This window comes from Periplaneta americana, chromosome 9, assembly GCF_040183065.1.
Source record: "Periplaneta americana isolate PAMFEO1 chromosome 9, P.americana_PAMFEO1_priV1, whole genome shotgun sequence".
NCBI lineage: Eukaryota > Metazoa > Arthropoda > Insecta > Blattodea > Blattidae > Periplaneta > Periplaneta americana.
In genome coordinates, this window is record NC_091125.1 from 53734283 (window position 1) to 53756834 (window position 22552).

General features: G+C 37.0%; 1 long non-coding RNA gene across 1 annotated transcript in view; it reads right to left on the reverse strand.

Annotated features, from left to right (window-relative positions):
- LOC138705649 (uncharacterized) overlaps nt 1–22552 on the reverse strand; it is a 206521-nt gene that overhangs the window by 60446 nt on the left and 123523 nt on the right. The window lies entirely within an intron of this gene.

Here is a 22552-nt window from a genome sequence, read left to right on the forward strand (position 1 = left end):
AGAGACAGAGAAAGATAATTGCTATCAATCAATGACAGAGCTCTCATTCCACGCTTATCTTGAAGTTGGGCGGTCTGAAGCGTTCTACTCCCGCCCAACTTCAAGATAAGCGTGGAATGAGAGCTCTGTCATTGATTGAAAGCAATTATACTTCTCTCCTCCTTGACGGAAATATTTACATCGCCTGTCAGACGTTATGGAACGAAGTATAGACATTCACAAGACTGGATCTCCATATTCTTGTGGTCGGTACGATGATCACTCCTTAATACAGCAAATCACAGTTAATCGGAAGCAACTCTTGTGGCATAGTGATTAATGCACTAGGCTACAAGACCGAAGATAGCGAATCCGATTCTCGATGAAGTCATAGATTTTTCATACTGACCTAATCCTTCCGGCTGCAATATGTTTCTGGGGAATGAGTAGGAGGGATTTTTTTAGTGGTTATGGTTGCAAGCACTTAACACTGATACTTATCTCTACTGGTACTAATGTTCATTGTCTGCAAAGGTGGAATTCTTAACCTCCGAATAATCACCTGTAGATCTCCATGGGCCATAATATGGATAGGCCTAACGATTTTTTTACCGAGTTCGATTCCCACCGGGGTCAAGTGGAATTCCTGATAGACAAAAACGGTGCTTGGTGTTAGGTTTGGTATTCCACCATTACTCCACTAATCATTATGTAGTACTATGTAGTGTCCTCCCATGATGCACCGAGGCTAGAGGTCCTCTTTTTCCTCCATATTTGGCATCATTATTGTCCCCGATCTTCAATCCAATATCATTACATAGAATTCCCCGATCGACATCTGATGATTAGAACCCTGTGTTTCGTTACTTTGAATACATGCTAGATGTACGTCGATCATACTAGCTTCGATTGGTGCGGAGAACAAGTGGCGAGGCAACAGTTCACTCTGAAGTGAAGCATATCCCCGCACGCTCCAGTACTGTGTTTTTACATCTGTTTATTCATGTACCTGTGTGTATGAAACGGTGAACAAAGGAAATAGTATATAGGCCATTCTTTATCTCGTGTAACCTGCCTGCGCGTCAGGGAAGAAGAAGGTGGACTGACAAGCAAACATTCTGATGAGAGCAGATAAAAAGGTTATTTTTTTCTTCCATCATGTTAACAATGTCAAAACAAGTGTTTATACAAATTTTGGCAACTCGAGCACAATTACGAGGCACGTCCAGAAAGTAAGTTTGCCTAGCGCCGTTTACAGAAAGAAAACACGGTCTCATGGAAAGATTTTATTGGAACACCTACAGAAATTTTTGAGATATGTTTCAACATATTCTCCAGCAGAATTGAGACATTTGTCATGCCGTGGATCAACAGAGAGGTGCAGACGGCTGTCAAACGCTGGTTCCGATCCCAGGCGGCAGACTTCTACGATACAGGGATACAAAAGTTGAGCCCATGGTATGACAATATATAAGTTCCGGTGGGGAATGTGTTGAAATAAAGCTCAACAATTTCCGTCTCTGTTCCAGTAAACCTTTCCATGAAATTGTGTTTTCTTTCTGTAAATGGTCCCAAGGAAACTTACTTTGTGGCCGGCTCTCGTAATTGCCCTCGAGTGGCCAGAATTTGTGTAAGCATTTGTTTTGACATTATTAACATGGTGGAAGAAAATATCTGCCCCCTTGAGAATGAGAATGTTTGCTTATGGAAAGCTTCCCTCCCTCGCTACGCTTCTACTTACAGTTAGCTAGCTCACTTACCCCCACCATAAGGTTCTTACTATATACTACGGCGCACGCTAGCATTTTGTTTCACGAGATAACGAATGACCTACACTCATGAACAAAATGTAACTTGGATTTAATAACAATAATAACGAAGTATTTATTTAAAGGCAGCTTATATACAATAAAATATCATTTTTACAAGGAATAGACACAACAAATTTTCAGGAGCCAGCATATTTTGCCCACACGTGCAATGAGAAAACCATTCATACTAAGATACATAGTAACAATATCTTGAGATGCGCAACAAATGTAACAACATTAATTTAAAGAGCACATTCGAATTTCTTCCTGCAACCGCTTTTGTTAATATTTAGTATTAGTCGTAGCGACATAAAAGAAACCTTCTAAAACAATTTTGAACTGAATAAAAAAGCTCAGGCGCCACATAAAGTTTTAGTAGTTATTGTGACGTGGCGACCAAAATTTGTCTACTCTGATTAAAAAAAAAACGAAACGCATCCAGATACTTTAGATCTAATTAAAGGCTGGAATCCACAATTAAAAAAATAAAATAAAATAAAAAATGTCAGCACAAACTTGAAATAAAACGAATTATGAGCGCGTTCTTTAAGAATCTCTACACATTTCAATCAATGACTATAATCATGCTTAAATGTCTAAAATTAAAATTTCTCCTTCTTTCTGATAAAATGCAGTACATGTTTTTCTTTCCTAATGAAGTGCTCCCTACCAAATTATTCTATTAGAGCACTGATCTCCAAGCGTCTAGCTTTGTTTTGTTTTCGCATGTTCACTGAACAGTACATCTCAACTGTGTATGGAGGGTTAGATGCTGCCGAGCTGTACTCCATCATACCTACCTACTCTGTTGCGGATTTCTTGGAGAATATAGATGAGCAAACGCAGGGCTCTACAGATGATGTACGGAGGAAGTTGATCCAGAAACGAATGGAATTGCGAAACCTGAATATATACGTGTGGAAATCTTACGTGGTCAGCTGCGCCTAGATAGAAGTCAGTCTAAAATTCTTGGGTTCGTCCTCCTCCTTCAGGATGATGATGATGATGATGATGATGATGATGATGATGATGATGATGATGATAATAATAACCACCTTATTACAACATCGTCTTCCAATAACCACTCTATCAGTACTTCAAAAGGAAAGTAAATAAATAAGTTCCAAATACGAAATGTTAAATCTAAGATCATAAAAGCAGAGCGATCTTATTACCCATGCAAGGCGAGTGAGGGCCCGACAGATGAGCGCACCACTTGTTCTGTTTACGAACTAGACTGTCCTGCAGGTGGTACAGTCAGACCATAACGAATAGAAAGAAGTGTGCGCACTCCTATCTGTTCAGCATTGTCGACGGTGACCAAGAGAATTAGTGGCGCTGCGATCGGTATTGCTCAGTTGGAAGCGAATATCCATAAAAGAAGCAGTAGAGTTTTCGTTCATTTCGTTTGCTTTTTTAGTGTAATTAAGTGCGTTAAATACTTTAAGTGCCAATAAACATCTGCAATAATTCGTACACGAGTGACAAGTGAGTAGCTCTCACGATTTATTTATTAAAGGACGAGATTATTATGTTTTTGTCGTGTTATATTTGAAGCAATGCCTTCGTGTTTTGTTCCGGGTTGTAGGGCGTGCGTGTTTCATTTGCTTATGCAAACAGAACAGACAATAAAAGAAAAATTGAGCGATGGAATGTGGGGCGACATATTTCACGAGTGCATAGCCAGTATTACCTCAATTGTAATTCAGCCAGGATGCTGCTTGGATCATGCCATGGATATCATACCGAAACTAATTTTTCACTATATGAAATGTCGGTTCTTCTTCCGGACGAAACAAATCCGACGAGAACTCCAAGTTCCGAGAGCCGCCAAATCATCTCGTAAATTCTTCAAAGTGTCGGATAAGTAACTGTTGGTGAGTACATATTGCATGCCTACAAGTTGGCCTAAGTTAAGTTTTACATATTAAACTATTATTTGTTTTACAGTGTGATGTATATGAATGTGTTTTTCTTTCAAATAGTCTTAATGTTGTAAGTACAATGCCAGTTACGTACGTATATGGAGCGAAAGGTAAACAGTGCAACTTACGTTAAATGTATTTACGTACTTACACACGGAACAGACTGAGCGAACTCTGCACTAGCGCCGCGTGGTATCGGCCGTTTGAATTAAGAGTGCGACCACCACTACTTTCTATTCGTTATGGTCAGACTTTAGAGGCAACTGAAATACTAGATACTAACGTCACGTCACTCATAATTATGACGCGACCACGTGACGTATTTATCTAGATTTCATGGCATCATTTCTGCTTGGACATAAAAAATCTTGTATCATTATAAAAATAAATAACATTTTAAAAAGAGTTAATTATTTATTAGTGATCTACTTAGTTACACGCAAATGTACTCAGAACCGCCGGGCCCTCACTCGCTTTGGACGGGTAATATTTCTGCATCCAACCACTGAGGTCATAATGCTTTGTGTGCATGTGAACTGTGTTTACTTATGCGACCCAAATGCAATGAAGTTGGACACATCGGTAATCAGTATTAACAATCCCGGAGTGTAAGGCTTACGAACTCATCTAATTATGTTGTAACCATTACTGCACAACATCGACTGTCTAATGTTACCTCCCAGGGTAAATGCGCTCTCACTCAATTCTCAAAACGTATGGCTATTCCGCTAATCTATGACAAACTCAAATAATGTCGGATATGAGTTTCTGCTATCATGGAAAAGTCAGTGGCGTTCGCTTTTCTTGAAACTATAAAGATCAATGCATTTTTCCTTCCACGTTACCTTAATTCTGCAGATAAATAGTTGCAGAATAATAAAAAGGAAGAGGACAAAAAGAATAAAGAGGAAGAATAGAAGGATCTGGAAGTAAAGGGAAAGATAGCATTAGATAGAAATTAATAAAATTAAGAAAGCTATGCGGTAAGTAACTTACATTATTTTATTCAAAACCTCATCCATGCAAATGCAGGCTTTTTATTACAAACAACTTGAAACTAGAAATATTTTTCAACATAGTCTGCAATCAAAACGAGACATTTGTCGTAGCGTTTCACAAGTTTTAGGATACCTTCGCCATAGAATTCTGCCCCCGTAAATTAAGCTATGCCTGAATGCTGGATGATCCTTCTTAACTTCTTTAATGTCCACCGGTGTTGAGTACCGATTAGCACGTTTGGCCGTGAAACGAGCGGGCCCGGGTTCAAATCCTAGTTGGCACAAGTTACCTGGTGGGGATTTTTCCGGGGTTTTCCCTCAACCAACTGAAGAACAATTGCTGGGTAAATTTTGACTTTGGACCTCAGACTCATTTCGCTACCATTAATTCACATATCATCATCATCATCATCATAATCATCATCATCATCATCATCTATACCATAGCCCGTGTTAAGTTCACAGTACGGTGTGTTGTACTTGTACAAGAGCACGGCCGTTAGGCTACAAGTATAATTCACAGAACAGGAGTGGTAAGTTGGACTCGTCTCGCATTATTACTTTCATCTCACTCAGATGCTAGATAACCATAGCAGTCGATAAAGCGTCGTAAAATAACCAACTGAAAAAAGTGAGAGGTGAAATAGTGAGGAAAGAAATTTACAAAAAGAAGAGACTTATTATTTATTGCAATCGAAAGTGAAGACCACTTCTGTTACTTATTAAACGAAACATTTTAGAATTAATTCAGTTAAGTTATCTTCATTCTCTTAAATAATGAGATACACCGTGAAGGACTTTCGGAAAATAAATGCAACGAACTTCAACTATGTTGGCGGACTGATGAGACAATAATTTATTAAGTTTAATATTTGCAATCTCATTACACAATCCTTTAATAAAATTCACATATACTGTACGTTCAAATAATAATTCGACTTACATTTTAACTAATATTTTACGGTGGCCGCCATCTTGTTAACAGACCCAGCAAGATGGCCGCTGTACACCTGGTGTACCTGTCGGTGTTACACAATATAAGTTTTTAGAGTCTACTAATCTTACAATCATTAGACACGGATAATATTATCATGATCGTTCGATACTCATTATTGTGACTAAAAAAATTTCTCTGAAATTCATGTGAGATTTCATTTTACAATTGAGGCGGTAGCCGGAAAAGGGACCCATAGGTCTATAGGCCCTTTTTTTTGGGAGAATGTTTTATTCGATTCTCCGTGTTAAAATCTATTTGCTTACGTAGTTTCGTTTCAATATCTTGTAAACTGAGGGCAGGGTAGCTAATTGAATGAACCCATGCACTCTTATGCGGAACGCAGCAAACATCAACACAGTCAGCTTTAGAGAGGCACTGTAAGCAGTATAATTGTGTTGTGTGTAGCAGTTATGATCTGTGTGCGATCTGAATTGTTTCAAAATGGAAAGAAATGAACATAAACGAAAAAAGAGGAGAGAGGACATGAAAGTGAACTTAAAACGAGAAGACAGAAAAATGAATAAACAACATCATATTACGTATGTAACTTCGAAAGTTCCTATTGTTGAAGGTACGTTTTTCAACCAGTTATCTCTGGTGACAGAAACGGAATGTTTCTCCAAATTCACTGCTGATGAACGGAAAGATCTCTTCGAAATATTTTACAATGGGCAAACAAAGTTATTACAGGATGCTACAGTGACAGGCTTGTTATAAAAAAAATCTCCTAGTCGTAAATGTAACTTAAAATCTAAAAGTAAGTCATGAAAATACATGGACATATTCTCTGCGTCGAAGTGGTGTTCAGCAAGAGGTGTATCGTCAAATGTTTTTGGGACTCTTCAAAATTTCTGCCAAAAGACGGAGTAGTACAAGGGAAAATATTAAATGTTGAAAAATTTGAGGAAAAAAGGGGTTCTCATGAAAACGGACCATATAAAATGAACAACAATATAACGGGACTTACAGTCCATCTACAATCGATTCTACATAGCAAGATCTACTATTGTCCACTAACCCAAACCTAAATATCAAGATTCTCTTTGGGTTATTCTGTGCTTACTACAAAGAAAAGACTGGTGAAAAACTGAATGTGAAGTACAAAATATATTTCAAATATTTAAAACAGTTGGTTTGACAACATCATTGAAGAGAGCAAAGTTAGATTGGGAGAAAACATCAATGAAGATGGCTCTCAAAGTGAGTGTGAGTCCATCCAGAATGTGCACTAAAGTGTAAATTGCACTGTGTGTGAATCCATTCTAGATTGATATTAAAAAACCTGTAATCTGTATTCTATACCCAATAGATATTCTTGATTCTTAAGTATTCGGTACAATTTATGTCGTAACTATGAGATATATGTAAGAAATATAATTTTACTAAATTGATTATGAAATTGTAAACCTCTGTAATGTGCGCCGTTCAATGTTGACATTAAATTTCTGCTAAAATATAATCATATTCAAAGTATTTTTATAAAATAAACTTGTTCTCTGGAAAAAGGGCCTATAAAATGGTTCAATAAAATATATTATTTTATTAACACTATTAAAGTCTGAATGTATTATTTAACAAATATTATTGTAACAATTTGAAAATTGTTATCTTGATAAAAGTGCATCCAAATCGCAATGACATACAAATAAATCTTTCAATCATTGTTTTCTCGAAACATGACTTTTGCTTATGGGCCTTTTTTCCGGCTACTGCCTCAATTATTCTTTCATAATCAGGGCGCGAATTTTGATCCTATAGAACCACCCAAAAAATGTTATAATTCATTCATTCATAGTGTTCCGCCCAAAGGCAGATCTTTCACTGCAAACCCAGCATTTTCCAATCTTTCCTACTTTCTGCCTTACTCTTTGTCTCAGCATATGATCCATATATGTCGTCTACCATCTGATATCTTCTTCTGCGACGAGAAAATGACCTTAAATGCTGGGGAAAAAGCCTAAACTTAAACAATCCTATACATACTTACGGCTTTTAAGGAACCCGGAGATTCATTGCCGCCCTCACATAAGCCCTCCATCGGTCCCTATCCTGTGAAAGATTAATCCAGTCTTTATCATCACATCCCACCTCCCTCAAATCCATTTTAGTATTATCTTCCCATCTACGTCTCGGCCTCCCCAAAGGTCTTTTACCCTCCGACCTCCCAACTAACACTCTATAGCCCTATGCATTTCTGGATTAGCCCATACGTGCTACATGCTCTGCCCATTTCAAATGTCTGGATTTAATGTTTCTGATTATGTCAGGTGAAGAATAGAAAACAATCCTATACATTCTATATAATTTTGATAATATTACTGTATCTCCTTTTTTATATTTTATTTATATTTTATTGCTGTAATTACATTCTGTATTCTCTACATCAGTAAAACTCCTACCTCAAATTAAAAGCTAACCTCTCCCTTGCAGTGGATGACAGTGTACATCAGAACATTCTGAAATGTGAACCACCGCCGGTTGTTGGTGAGGACGCTGTTATATATTGAGTAGCTTCTTTCCGTATCCGCGCTGATCGCAGGAACATACTTGAAGAGTGACAGATCACTGAATGTTAATTCGTCTTGTATCTGTTTTAAAGCTTCCTCGTGATAGTACTTTAACGATTCCGCACAAAGTTTTGTATCCTGGATTTTTTCTAACACAATTCCTTAGTTTGCAAGGCAGAGCGTACAACAACTCAGCAGAGAGCTTCGTCTCCTATTCTGTTTCTCTTCTTTCTTTTGACATCACTTACTATCGAGAAAATTCTTTCAGATTCCACATTTGAATGGGGTAGTGTCAGTACTAATTTTGCGAGTTTTCCTATATTGAGAAATTTTAGTTCGTCAATGAAGTATTTAGCTTAAAGGACTAAAAGAATCATCTTAAGATTTAAAAAATGATCAAAAATATCCTCAAAATTAAAAAAAAACTCTAAAAATTAAAACAGCGAAAAATGACCAAAAATGACGTAAAAACTCTACATTTCTGTAACCAGCAGCTCGTATCCAGGATTTATATATATATATATTTATGGGCGTTGCAAAGGCTGTAAAGAAAAAAAAAGATATTTCAAAATCCGCGCCTTGTTCATAATTGTGAATATCTTGTAAAACATTTCTCTTGTACACGATATATCTAATATGTTTTGTACAGCATAGTTTTGTCATTTACATCTATGACCGGTCCTGGTATGGACTTTTACGTTTTATTTTACTTTGTATTTCAACTTAAGTGTCAAGGACTTTACTTCACTTGACCTACCATTAGGCGAATCACAGTAGGTCTCCCGCTACGTAGGCTCAGCACAACAATGCTGGGCTTTAAATTATGGTGTCATAGGACATGATATTCACATCGAACAATTATCCGAATTTTGACGAGTGCGAGAAACGGTCTGTGGATATTATCTGGACTCTTGTTATTCTAGAATATACTCTTCTTTTTCGGATAGGAAATGCCTTTCTAAGTCGCAAAATACAATCTTCTTGCATATGTTATCCAAATCATGCATACACACATTAAAATGTCCACCGCTCTGGAGTAACGGTTAGCATACCTGACCGTGAAACGAGCGGGCCCGGGTTCAAATCCCGATTGAGACAATTTAACTGGTTGAGGTTTTTTCCGGGGGTTTTCCTGAAACAGTTAAAGAGCAAATGCTGGGTAACTTTCGACGCTGGACCCCGGACTCATTTCGCTGGCATTATCAACAATAATATCACTAGAGGTTTTGATTTATCTAGAGAAAATCAAAACTCGAATGAGATTTAATTGACAATTACACGATTAGAAGAAAGTATATAAAGATTAGAAATAACTAAGTACTCCAATACACTAAAATATTACTTGACTTACGAAAATCCAACTGTCTTCAAATGGAGCCTATTATTGTACCATCTCAATATTACAAATATTACGCTAGATGGCAGTAGTGTGTTATGAGTAGCTTTTTTCTTGTTATCAGTTGTGCCAACTATGGAATCTTCATTGAACTCTGTGGACGGTTATTAGTCAAGAAGGCTTTGTTGATTGTTTCATTTTTATTAAAACAGTTGCATTCTACTTCAATTATCCGGATCCCAGTAATCAACGTCATTTGACAGATGATTTTCAATAAATCTTAATATTAAACAATCTCTGATACGTGACTATCCATAATATCATACAGCAGAAGCTATAACATAACCTAAATAATATAAACAAGTGTTAGAAAAGTTTTAATTAGGGGTGATGAAATAAACAAGAAAATTTCTAATCAAGGACGATGAAATAAAAAATAAACACGAATAATTTTAAAAGGAACAATTATTGAAAGTATTGAAAGTACTATTTTTAAATTTGAATGTTTTAGTGGTTGGTGGTTCAGTTAATGTTATATTGGACATGTGCGTAAAAGAAGTGAAACTCGTTGATGTATATGGTTTATTTCTCAACTTAGGCCTATACAGGATTTCCGAATGGTGCTCTTCATTTATTCGTAAATAGGGTTTCAGGGAAGATGCATAGCTATGACCAGTGATCTTTATTAATTCTTGTTCTAGAATGCCAATGCGAGTCATATTTGAAAGTGCTTTGTATCGACTGGAGTGGTTTGTAATTTTCTGTTTTTTGACGTCCAGACCAGTGCAGTTTGAAATGTTGCCAAACAAAGAAACAAATGCTAGGGTAGCAATAAAATTAAACAAATGCTAGGGACGCGATAAAATTGTGCGATAAGCAGCCATGATTGGTTGAACGACGTCCTTCCGTACCGTTTTATTGGTCAAAAGCAGTATGACATAGTAAAAGTGTACTAGCCATCTTAATCTCATTCAGACGCTAGATAACCACAGCACTTGATAAAGCATCGTAAAATAACCAATTTAAAAAACACATTAAAATGACATTAACGAATTCACATTCGCAATAAATTTCTCCTTGGAAATAAAGTTACAACAATTAAAAATAATCCTGTGGACCCGGATTCGATTTCCGGCGTACCCTCGATTTAGAACTTGTGTTGGGCAAGCCCGTGGTCCAGATAACACAGGGGTTTTCTGCGGGAGCTCCGGTTCCCCTGTGACATCCCAATAAATCTCCATCATCATCATCATCATCATCTCATTGCGGGTGTAACGTAGACCAGTCACCTATGGCGCACCCTGGGCAACGACTCTGCCTCGTTCGCTGAATGTTGACTCGTGGACTGTTTTTGTACTACTCTTTTCACTTTTATTTTTCCAATTTTTGCTACGATAACCTTTACTACTTTCAATTTCTCGCGGCACACCAGCGGATCATTCGTTATACTACTTATCTCCCTATCCTTCGTGCATGCATCAATCAAACATGCCGGATATGCACAGTACAAAGCTATGCCCGATTCTTATTCATGCAAGCATATTACCCCGTGTACAAGGATTAAAATATTACTAATGTTATTGTTGTTATTTTGTGAAGCTGTTGTTCAATGTGAGTAGAATATTGTGTCATAGTTATGGTTATGGTTCGTTTCAGATAACCATTATGTTGGAATGAATGAATGAATAAATAAATAATTCTTGCATTCAAAATCGGTGATTCTTTTTACACACTCGGTATATTATTTTTACGTTAATGTAGATTCAGATTCTGACAAACAACGGGCTTATCTTTTGGTACGTTCATAGCTTATATTATATATCTTACGGAGTACCGGTAATTGTTGCTTTTATAAGGAACAAATCCCAATGCAGTTGTGGGTTGAGTTGTATAATTAATTGTTGTACTGCCAAATAAATGCATTTAATGATTAATTGTGCCTCCAGAGAATCTACCAACAATTTTATTGGTGTAATGAAATGTGTTTGGAAGTGAATTTATTCTTCATTCTCGTCCTATTGGTTTTTATTTTGTTTAGTTGCGTTTTGTGGGCATAGAATTTTGTTTCCTTTTTCTTGCTTGCCTGTGGATTTGTCATTAATGTAGGGCGAATAGGAACAAGAAAATAGAATAATATTACACTGAAATAAATGTGACATTTAGTAGATTTTTATTTTAGTAGGTTATTTTACGGCGCTTTAGCAACATCTTAGGCTATTTAGCGTCTGACTGAGATGAAGGTGATAATGCCGGTGAAATGAGTCCGGGATCCAGCACCGATAGTTACCCAGCATTTGCTCGTAATGGGTTGAGGGAAAACCCCGGAAAAACCTCAACCAGGTAACTTGTCTCAACCGGGAATCGAAATCGGGCCAACAGGTTTTGCGGCCAGACGCGCTAACCGTTACTCCACAGGTGTGGACGTGACATTTAGTAGATCTGACAGAAATGTGTCCATCAGTAGGTCTCTCAAAATCAAATCTTTGTAACTTATCTCAGGATCCGAGTAAAATAAATCCATTTAATAAATCTCAGATTTTTAAGTTACAATTGTTTTATTTATCACATATTTATCTACATATTTGACTAATTTTGCCTAGGCCTGCATATTTCTGTACATACAGTAATTCTGACTTGCATACTGTATAAATTCCGGGCTCTAGTTATGATTCAAGGACTACAGCTTAGTGGACAAACACGAGTAAGGGCCACAAAGATCTAATTCCCATAGAATCCATGCCCACCGGGTTAGTGACTGGAAATGCTGCTACATGAGACATTGTAGACGGCATATTGTAATTAAGCGCTATAGAGGTAAGTCGAGTTCTTGCGCTCGCAACGGCGACCAAACTGAATTTGATTTTTTTATTCACGATTATCTGTGAACCATTAACATGGAGGAGGCGCAGGTGGGGCGCACAGGTGTGAACGGCGCGCGCAGCTGGGCACGTGTTGTGATAGCGTTCCTCGTGTTCTGGAGATGCTAATCGGATGATGAGACGCAGGCAGCTGCCTATTCCGCCGGGCTTCTCAGAACTCAGACGCTGCCTCTCAGAAAGCAATCTCTCATCATTCGTTCGTTCTTGTAAATTTTGGCAGTAACTCAGTCGTCCTTGGTGGTCTAGTGGTGAACACAAGAAACGGAGAGAGATAACGAAAGGAATAACTGATCGACGAACAGACGAACTGCCACAATACACTGAATAACAGATGGAACAAACGACTGGTAAATAAATGGACGAACTGACGAACGAACACGCGAACTAATGAACGGACGGAAATAAACAGAAGAGCGGAACTGAAAGATGAATTAAGTAATGAACGAAACAGCTATAGTGAGACACGGTAATGTGTACTTAAACCGTTTTGCCAAAAGTTTGAACCACGGTAAAATGCTAATTGTTACTGCACTGTACTGTATTAGTATTGTATTCTTGGCCCAGGGAAAATACTAGTCTTTTACGAAAACACCGATATTTTGATGGGAGAAAGAGCGCACTAATGTGCATATTGTTTTGTTCATTACACTTTGCTACATTATTTTAAAAGAAATTACCGATTTTTGCTCTTTTTTACGCGGTATCACTCGTCTTTAAATCCCTGATTTATATTATTACGTGACTCACAAAAGACTAGCCGAATAAAGGTATATGATTGGGAGAAAGAAATAGCGGCGGTCGGAGTACGTATGAATCAATGGAAATGAAATGTTATGTTTTATTTAACGACGCTCGCAACTACAGAGGTTATATCAGCGTCGCCGGATGTGCCGGAATTTTGTCCCGCAGAAGTTTTTTTACATGCCAGTAAATCTACTGACATGAGCCTGTCGCATTTAAGCACACTTAAATGCCATCGACCTGGCCCGGGATCGAACCCGCAACCTTGGGCTTAGAAGGCCAGCGCTATACCAACTCGCCAACCAGGTCGACTGAATCAATGGATGATCGAGCAAAGGAAAGGACGAACGAACAAATAAACGAAAAACCCAACAAATGGACGAAGAACAAATGGACGACTAGATGATGAAAGCAAATACATGAAGACGCAAACCACCCAATAGTATAAAAGGTACACAAATAAACGACGTAACGGATAACTGAAAACGAAAGAAGAAAAAGAAGTAATATAACGAACTAGGTACTTAATAAGGAATAGATGAGATAAGGATGGACGAAATAGATGGGATAAAGGAGGAATGGATAGGATAAAGAATGGACGTAATGGATGAGATAAAGAATGGACGGAATAGATTAAACAACGGAATGGATAAGATGAAGGAAGGACGGAATGGATGAGATAAGAAATGGACGGACGGAATTAATTAATGATAAAACGAATGAACGGACAGAATGAATGAAAAATATAACGAATGGACTGCGGAATGAATGGATGTTATAACGAATGGAGGTACGGAATGAAAGATATACGGTAACAAATGGAGGATGGAATGAATTGATGATATAACGAACGGAGGTACGAAATGAAAGATACACGGTAACGAATTGATGGACGGCATGAATGATATAACGAATGAAGGTACGGAATGAAAGATATATGGTAACGAATTGATGGACGGCATGAATGATATAACGAATGAAGGTACGGAATGAAAGATATATGGTAACGAATTGATGGACGGCATGAATGATATAACGAATGAAGGTCCGAGATGAAAGATATATGGTAACGAATTGATGGACGGCATGAATGATAAAACGAATAAAGGTACGGAATGAAAGATATATGATAACGAATTGATGGACTGCATGAATGATATAACGAATGAAGGTACGGAATGAAAGATATATGGTAACGAATTGATGGCCGGCATGAATGATATAACGAATGAAGGTACGGAATGAAAGATATATGGTAATGAATTGACGGACGGCATGAATGATATAACGAATGAAAGTACGGAATGAAAGGTGTATGGTAAAGAATTGACAGACGGCATGAATGATATAACGAATGAACGTACGGAATGAAAGATACATGGTAACGAATTGATGGACGGCATGAATGATATAACGAATGAAGGTACGGAATGAAAGATATATGGTAACGAATTGACGGACGGCATGAATGATATAACGAATGAAGGTACGGTATGAAAGATATATGGTAACGAATTGACAGACGGCATGAATGATATAACGAATGAAGGTACGGAATGAAAGATACATGATAACGAATTGATGGACGGCATGAATGATATAACGAATGAAGGTACGGAATGAAAGATATATGGTAACGAATTGACGGACGGCATGAATGATATAACGAATGAAGGTACGGAATGAAAGATTCATGATAACGAATTGATGGACTGCATGAATGATATTACGAATGAAGGTACGGAATGAAAGGTATATGGTAACGAATTGACAGACGGCATGAATGATATAACGAAAGGTACGGAATGAAAGATACATGATAACGAATTGATGGACTGCATGAATGATATAACAAATGAAAGTACTGTATGAAAGGTATATGGTAACGAATTGATGGACGGCATGAAGGATATAACGATTGATGGTACGGAATGAAAGATATATGGTAACGAATTGATGGACTGCATGAATGATATAACGAATGAAGGTACGGTATGAAATATATATGGTAACGAATTGACAAACGGCATGAATGATATAACGAATGAAGGTACGGAATGAAAGATACATGATAACGAATTGATAGACTGCATGAATGATATAACGAAAGGTACGGAATGAAAGATACATGATAACGAATTGATGGACTGCATGAATGATATAACGAATGAAGGTACGGAATGAAAGATACATGGTAACGAATTGATGGACGGCATGAATGATATAACGAATGAAGGTACGGAATGAAAGATATATGGTAACGAATTGACAGACGGCATGAATGATATAACGAATAAAGGTACGGAATGAAAGATATATGATAACGAATTGATGGACTGCATGAATGATATAACGAATGAAGGTACGGAATGAAACATATATGGTAACGAATTGATGGACGGCATGAATGATATAACGAATGAAGGTACGGAATGAAAGATATATGGTAACGAATTGACGGACGGCATGAATGATATAACGAATGAAGATACGGAATGAAAGATATATGGTAACGAATTGATGGCCGGCATGAATGATATAACGAATGAAGGTACGGAATGAAAGATATATGGTAATGAATTGACGGACGGCATGAATGATATAACGAATGAAGGTACGGAATGAAAGGTGTATGGTAAAGAATTGACAGACGGCATGAATGATATAACGAATGAAGGTACGGAATGAAAGATACATGGTAACGAATTGATGGACGGCATGAATGATATAACGAATGAAGGTACGGAATGAAAGATATATGGTAACGAATTGACGGACGGCATGAATGGTATAACGAATGAAGGTACGGTATGAAAGATATATGGTAACGAATTGACAGACGGCATGAATGATATAACGAATGAAGGTACGGAATGAAAGATACATGATAACGAATTGATGGACGGCATGAATGATATAACGAATGAAGGTACGGAATGAAAGATATATGGTAACGAATTGACGGACGGTATGAATGATATAACGAATGAAGTTACGGAATGAAAGATACATGATAACGAATTGATGGACTGCATGAATGATATAACAAATGAAAGTACGGTATGAAAGGTATATGGTAACGAATTGATGGACGGCATGAATGATATAACGAATGAAGGTACGGAATGAAAGATACATGATAACGAATTGATAGACTGCATGAATGATATAACGAATGAAGGTACGGTATGAAAGATATATGGTAACGAATTGATGGACGGCATGAATGATATAACGAATGAAGTTACGGAATGAAAGATATATGGTAACGAATTGACAGACGGCATGAATGATATAACGAATGAAGGTACGGAATGAAAGATACATGATAACGAATTGATGGACTGCATGAATGATATAACGAATGAAGGTACGGAATGAAAGGTATATGGTAAAGAAATGACAGACGGCATGAATGATATAACGAATGAAGGTACGGAATGAAAGATACATGGTAACGAATTGATGGACGGCATGAATGATATAACGAATGAAGGTACGGAATGAAAGATACATGGTAACGAATTGATGGACGGCATGAATGATATAACGAATGAAGGTACGGAATGAAAGATATATGGTAACGAATTGACGGACGGCATGAATGATATAACGAATGAAGGTACGGAATGAAATATACATGATAACGAATTGATGGACTGCATGAATAATATAATGAATGAAGGTACGGAATGAAAAGTATATGGTAAAGAATTGACAGACGGCATGAATGATATAACGAATGAACGTACGGAATGAAAGATACATGGTAACGAATTGATGGACGGCATGAATGATATAATGAATGAAGGTACGGAATGAAAGATACATGGTAACGAATTGATGGACGGCATGAGTGATATAACGAATGAAGGTACGGAATGAAAGATACATGGTAACGAATTGATGGACGGCATGAATGATATAACGAATGAAGGTACGGAATGAAAGATATATGGTAACGAATTGACGGACGGCATGAATGATATAACGAATGAAGGTACGGAATGAAATATACATGATAACGAATTGATGGACTACATGAATGATATAACGAATGAAGGTACGGAATGAAAGGTATATGGTAAAGAATTGACAGATGGCATGAATGATATAACGAATGAAGGTACGGAATGAAAGATACATGGTAACGAATTGATGGACGGCATGAATGATATAACGAATGAAGGTACGGAATGAAAGATATATGGTAACGAATTGACGGACGGCATGAATGATATAACGATTGAAGGTACGGAATGAAATACACATGATAACGAATTGATGGACTGCATGAATGATATAACGAATGAAGGTACGGAATGAAAGGTATATGGTAAAGAATTGACAGACGGCATGAATTATATAACGAATGAACGTACGGAATGAAAGATACATGGTAACGAATTGATGGACGGCATGAATGATATAATGAATGAAGGTACGGAATGAAAGATACATGGTAACGAATTGATGGACGGCATGAATGATATAACGAATGAAGGTACGGAATGAAAGATACATGGTAACGAATTGATGGACGGCATGAATGATACAACGAATGAAGGTATGGAATGAAAGATACATGGTAACGAATTGATGGACGGCATGAATGATATATAACGAATGAAGGTACGGAATGAAAGATATATGGTAACGAATTGATGGACGGCATGAATGATACAACGAATGAGCGGACGGCATGAATCATATAGACCTAGCGAATGGACGGACGGCATAAATGATGTAACGAATGGATGGACGGAATTAATTAAATAACGAATGGACTGATGGAGCGAATGATATAGCGAATGGATGGACGGAATAAATGATATAACGGATGGACGGACGAACGGAATGAATAAATAATAGTGTAAGAAATTGACGGACGGAATGAATGATACAATGAATGGGCAGACGTAATTAATGAAAGAGAGAGCGAATGAACGGATGAAAGGAATGAATGTTATATAGAATGGACGGACGGAATGAATTATATAACAAACGGATGGACGATATGAATGTTAAGTTATGACGGACGGACGAGGTGCATGAGATAACGAATGGGCACGGCTAGAATATTAAGTCGAAGAATTAAGCACAGCGATAGACCTGCTTCAAAAACTCCTGTTCACAACATTTCAATGCCAAGTATGTCATATTTGTACAGAATACTCAGTGTTGATATATCTGTAGTGCTCGGCGAAAGTGGCCCAAGTCATAAATGTTAATTTTACAGAAGGAAAAAAAACTACCTTCACACTGGTTTATGTCGATTTGATTTTCTTCTGTATGAATTATTGTAATGGAAGAAATACTTATGTCTCTTTTCCCAAGCGAGCAGATGTTTCGTAAGTTGTCAATAAATTAATAAAAAATGTTTGTGCAAACTGACTTATGCCACTTTTCCCAAGTATTGCAGATATTATACATAGAGTTCGAAGTTGAGGCACAGTATCTCTTACGTAATATGAGCCGTTCAGAGCAGAAGTGGTGTAAGTCAAGAATTGGTATTGAGGGTTGAAATAAGCATTCTGTAAAATACAGCGCAAAGCATCAATTAATATTCACTTTATTTAAACTATTAGTAGTCAGTGGATAGTAAGAACGACATATTAATTGCTACTTTGCGCTGTATTTTACAGAATTTTTACTTTAAAACTCATTATCCAATTCTGACTTACACCACTTTTGCTCTGAACGGCTCATCTGCACACTGAATAGAACCGTGTTTACCAAGCAACTGGCAACTCTGTCGTCATACACATACTGTGTCAGTCGAATGGAACTGTGTAATACGTAATACACGCCCAACAAGAGAAAAGAAAAATCTTCGCTTGAAGGGCAAACGTAAATATTATGTCGAATAGATTAGAATGCATTATTTACTATTTAAAAAGTATTTTGTAATAATAATAATAATAATAATAATAATAATAATAATAATAATGATAATAAAATTAATAATAATAATAATTTATCAGGATATCAGAACATGCATTTGTAAATGTATATGAATTACAGTATAAAGAAAAGAAGCGACATATATACAGTAATTATGAAGTGTGTCACAGAAATAAACTTGTTTATTTTTAATTGGGGTATTTTACCACGCTTTATCAACTGCTATGGTTATCTAGCATGTAAATGAGATGAAGGTGATAATGCCAGCGACATTAGTCCAGGGATCAGCGTCGAAAGTTACCCAGCATTTGCTCTTAATGGTTGAGGGAAAACTTGTCTTAAAATAATACGATTATTATTAAAGAAACAACTTTTGTGCGAGATCGTGCGTATTTGCTTGGTTTCCGCACAAAACCAATCCGCGGAAAGTCTAAAATTCCACATTCAGTATTCCCAACGTAACACACATAACAATTTCCCTCTTCTTACCGCTTAAGTGACATATTGATTTTACTGCTTTAGGTTTTCAACATATTATTTTTAGAGACGTTCAATATAGTAATAATTATAAATTGGAAACTTACCACTGCAATTTCACCTAAATTGCACTGTTAATTATTGTTTTTAAATATTTGCAAAAATTAAGTAAACTCTACAACTCTACTAAAGTTACTGCATTCGTGATGCAAGTAACATTCAGGAAGCCATGAAAAAATCAACAAGATTCCAAACTCATCATAGACTGGGGGAAAAAAAAAGACAGACGTATATCACGGCCTGCTGGAGTATAGTAAACACAAAAAACATTTTAAAGCAATGTTGAAGATAGATATTTTTGTTTTGCAAATTTGCCGTCATTGACCAGAAACCAAGATGGAGATTTCATTGCAACTAATTAGAAATTCCTCTTTCAGGTATGTAATAAACGATCTTCGCACAAAATAATGTACGATACACGAGCGGTATGTTTTCTTTCAATTCTCGGAAATTAAAAAAGCTCAACTACGTTTCACTTTTTCAAACTTTTCCTCGAACATGAAAACTTCAACATACCGCTCTTGTAACGCATATTACTATTAGATAGCAATGTGTTCTATTAAATCTCGTGTCCGTGGAGGAAAATTGAGCATACAGTGGCTTAATATATTATTTCCAAGAAAAGAAGGTAATAGTAGACTTAAAATGAAAATAACTCTAATATTGTATGTAGTACGAAATCAATATTAATAAGAAGCCTGAATGAAAATTTTATAGGTAAACTTGATCATGAAAGGGTAAACTGAGAGTAAAATGAATTGAAGTGGAATATCATCAATTCATTAGATAATTAAAATGTATAAGTAAAAAATATTATAATAATTTAAATATCGTTTTCTATATATTTCTTTTATTTTTAATTTGAATTTAAATGTTAGAGTTTTTAAATACAGATGCTTCGAAATCATGCCATTAAACATTTTAATCCACAATTAACACTGTATTTTTTGCCGGCAATTGTGACACATTTTATCTCTTCAAAAAATATATTTCTTCTTGTTTTATTTTTTTCTTTCTTGGAATAAAGTTAATAACGTACGTATGTACAAAATTTGTTCAATTGAATTTCGTTTTCGAAATCGCAATGACTTTACGTTTTCCCAACTCTCCCAGCTTCAACGCTAGTACGTACGAAACCTCCAACCAGACCTTGACAGAGAACCCAAGTATAGATCCGATAGATGGAAAAAGTAAAAAAGTTTTAGCTTGTTCTCCCATCTTCATCCAATACTCCGCTATCATTTAACCTGTATCTCTCCAACTGGGACCCGAACTTCGAAGTTTAATTATACGGTACACAATTTAATATGAATACCTTCATCACAGATTTGTGCATTATCAGTGGATACACGAGTTGTTTCCTATGTACGCTAGCCTAAAACTGCATATAACAAACGTAGCGCGTCTTTTGCGACTGTATCATCTCTGACAGTTGTGTGTGACATTTCCGACAGTCTCATGTAACTGTAGGCGATTTTTCCCAATAAAACATTTGCGACAGTAGAAGATTCTTTTAACAACTCGCAACTTTTCCCTCATACTTTTTCTAGGCTTGGAACTATAGGCATCGAACAAGGAAATCTCAGTGCTCAGAAACCAGCGAGCGTGACGTCTCGCGCAGATGACGTATGCTCCCGTTCCCAGCATGCTCTCGCGCCTACTTCAGGAGGGTAAGAGGGGTATAGCATGCGCGCAGCGAGGAGTCCGAGCTGAGTTTTGCTTGTAGGATACCTATAGTTACCTTCCTTGAAGTAGACGAGGTAAGCGGTTTAAAAAGTAAAAAGATATTGAAAACAATGTTTTCATGGTTCTAGTTTGTGCAGATGTGCAACTGTTCACAGGAAGCATTTGGTATATTTTCTATATGCCGTACATAAAGCTTCGTCAATTTTAATGTAGGCCTATTTGGTTTTTCTCTTTCTCCTTCATGCTAAGGAAATATCTATCACATAAGAAATTGTTGTATTTGGCTTTTTTTTTTGTTTTTTTTTTTTTTTTAGATTATTAATTAAAACTAACACGTTGGGATGAGGTCTTCTTGAAAGGTGATTTAGTCTACGATTCCATCCTTCCACTGCATTGTTGGTTCTGTGTCTTCTTTTATAACAGTTCCACATACTGTTGGATATTCTATCAGTTTCAAACCACTGATTCACAAAATAGTCGTTGAATTCTGTTACTTTCTTGTCGTTAGGTGAATCTTTCATGACAGGATAACCGGCCAATTTCAACGTCCCAGGGCTGTAAGAATGCCAGAGATGCACACATACGGATGTGAAGTCGAATCGCTTGGTCCTCATAAGACTGAATTAAACCCAAGTGTTGAATCTTACGCTAAATGCACTGGTAACGAGACACAAAAAGACGAGTATAAGGATAAACTATGGATGTTCGCAAATGACGCATTTGTTTATCAAGTTGTCGAGGGTAATATTAGCACTGTCGCCAATGGCGCTGTAACAATGTCGCGGACTCAGCATGTCTTGGCTTGGGTTTACGAGAACTGGACCCGGGATGAGTCCGTACCGGTACACTTAGGCCCGATTGTATAAACCATTTAATCTTAGATCAGAGTATATATTATTTCAATGTACCGAAGTACATATGATATTTCCATGCATATTTTCATCGTATGATGACGCAGAATATCTGCATGGAAATATCATATGTACTTCGGTACATTGAAATAATATATGATATGCGTAAATCACGAAGTGATTTAAGACGGCGCTTATTCCGTCGGATCCCGGCCAACTAGTCACTCATAACGAGTGCACCTGAGCACATGTGTGGACTTCGGTCCGATGTTCATAGACATCTATGACGTAGTGCAAAGGGCGGCCACTAGAGGGAACCCAAGAGTTGGAACTCAATCAGAGACGATTCTGTTCGGCGTCGGGGTTGTATCCGGTGTGGCTTAGTGGATAAAGCATCAGCA